The 2,500-nt window shown below is 41.4% G+C and overlaps 1 protein-coding gene across 1 annotated transcript in view; it reads left to right on the forward strand.

Annotated features, from left to right (window-relative positions):
- The window catches only part of n4bp1 (nedd4 binding protein 1), a 35,933-nt gene that overhangs the window by 32,672 nt on the left and 761 nt on the right, over window positions 1–2,500 (forward strand). The gene's annotated exons all lie outside the window — the stretch shown is intronic.

Below are 2,500 nucleotides of genomic sequence, written 5' to 3' on the forward strand. Positions count from 1 at the left end.
GTCATAACCCAAAGCTCATGACCATAGGTGAGGATGGGAATGTAGATCGACTGGTAAATTGAGAGCTTTGCCTTCCGGCTCAGCTCCTTCTTCACCACAACGGATCGATACAGCGTCCGCATTACTGAAGACGCCGCACCAATCCACCTGTCTATCTCATGATCCACTCTTCCCTCACTCGTGAACAAGACTCATAGGTACTTGAACTCCTCCACTTGGGGCAGGGTCTCCTCCCCAACCCGGAGATGGCATACCACCCTTTTCCGGGCGAGAACCATGGACTTGGAGGTGTTGGAGGTGCTGATTCTCATCCCAGTCGCTTCAAACACTTTAAAGATGCCTTATCCTTTATATTTCATATATCAGTCCACTACATTGACTGTAATTGTACTTAACTCAAACGTTGTGAAGTGTAGTCCACTAAAACAAAACGACCATTAGATGACTGAAGTTTAGAAGCTGATTACATGCGTGAAAACAGGCACTGACTTCCTGTTCTGTGCAAAGTAAGCTTCAAAATGGCAGATTAACATGAATCCTTTCCATTTTGCTTATGTTGACAACCGCTTATAGTAAGTACATTTGACAAAACCCAAAAACAGTGAAGTTGGCACGTTGTGTAAATAAAAACAGAATACAATGATTTGCAAATCCTTTTCAACTTATATTCATTTGAATAGACTTTAAAGACAAGATACTTAATGTTCGAACTGAGAAACGTAATTTTTTTTTGGCAAAAAATATTTAACTTAGCTTATTGGCAGCAACACATTGCAAATAAGTTGTCACAGGGGCATTTTTACCACTGTGTTACATGGCCTTTTCTTTTAAAATCACTCACTAAATGTTAAGGAACTGAGGAGACCAATTTTTGAAGCTTTTCAGGTGGAATTCTTTCCCATTCTTGCTTGATGTACAGCTTAAGTTGTTCAACAGTCCGGGGTCTCCGTTGTGGTATTTTAGGCTTCATAGTGCGCCACACATTTTCAATGGGAGACAGGTCTGGACTACAGGCAGGCCAGTCTAGTATACGCACTCTTTTACTACGAAACCACGCTGTTGTACCACGTGGCGTGGCATTGTCTTGCTGAAATAAGCAGGGGCGTCCATGATAACGTTGCTTGGATGGCAACATATGTTGCTCCAAAACCTGTATGTACCTTTCAGCATTAATGGTGCCTTCACAGATGTGTAAGTTACCCATGTCTTGGGCACTAATACACCCGCATACCATCACAGATGCTGGCTGTTGATCTTTGCACTTATAACAATCCAGATGCTTCTTTTCGTCTTTGTTCTGGAGGACACGACGTCCACACTTTCCAAAAACAATTTGAAATGTGGACTCGTCAGACCACAGAACACTTTTTCACTTTGCATCAGTCCATCTTCGATGAGCACGGGCCCAGCGAAGCCCGCTGCGTTTCTGGGTGTTGTTGATAAATGGCTTTTGCATTGTAGAGTAGTGATGGGTTGATGAGGCGTCATGAAGCGTTTCGACACATTGCAAAACTGTATTGATACTGTGTCGATACTGTGTCACTAAATACTGACATCTGCTGGACATTAAAAATCCCTACAGGCTATGGACCGACTCAACTGACACTGATTTTATGACCTAGTATATACAATAATATAAACCAAGTCATTGTATTTCATTTAGGATTATTTCATAACTTCATTTAAATAAAAATATATTTTTTATCTTTTTTAGATACAGTCAATAAATAATGTGAACATGTATCATAACATGGAAATCTAAGAGAACATGTTGTGAATGAAGATGCTTGTGGACTGGGAAATTTTTTTAATGTTTTTTTTTTACACATTTTTATTAAAAAAAACAGTTTTTCCAACGTATTCAATTTTAGACGCTTTCTCTTCTTAGTTATTATTTCTCCGGCTGTAGAAAAGACCCGCTCACAGGGCACAGAGGAGGCGTCAGTGCGACGCAGTTCGCATATCGGTCACGTGACCAAAACCGCTCATGATTGGTCACGTGACTTTCTTAAAGCGGTACGCGCACCGACACAGGGTTTTGCTCTATGAGCTCGACGCATGCGCCGATGCATCTGTGTTGCCGGTCCCATCACTTTTGTAGAGTTTTAACTTGCACTTACAGATGTAGCGACGAACTGTAGCTACTGACAGTGGTTTTCTGAAGTGTTCCTGAGCCCATGTGGTGATATCCTTTACACGCCAATGTCATTTTTTGATGCAGTACCGCCTGAAGGATCGAAGGTCCGTAATATCATTTCTCAAGATTCTCTGAACATTTTGATGATATTACGGCGCGTAGATGGTGAAATCCCTAAATTCCTTGCAATAGCTGGTTGAGAAATGTTGTTCTTGAACTTAAACCGTTATTTGCCGACTGTTGCGTTCAATGTGCCCTCGTTTCCACAGCGGTGAATCAAAGTGAGCCAAGCCATGACTGCGGGGTGAAAATGAGTATATTTTAGTATATCAATATTATCAATCACAACAACCGCTTTCTCCA

The sequence above is a fragment of the Nerophis lumbriciformis genome, linkage group LG10 (assembly GCF_033978685.3).
Source record: "Nerophis lumbriciformis linkage group LG10, RoL_Nlum_v2.1, whole genome shotgun sequence".
In the NCBI taxonomy this organism is placed as follows: Eukaryota; Metazoa; Chordata; class Actinopteri; order Syngnathiformes; family Syngnathidae; genus Nerophis; species Nerophis lumbriciformis.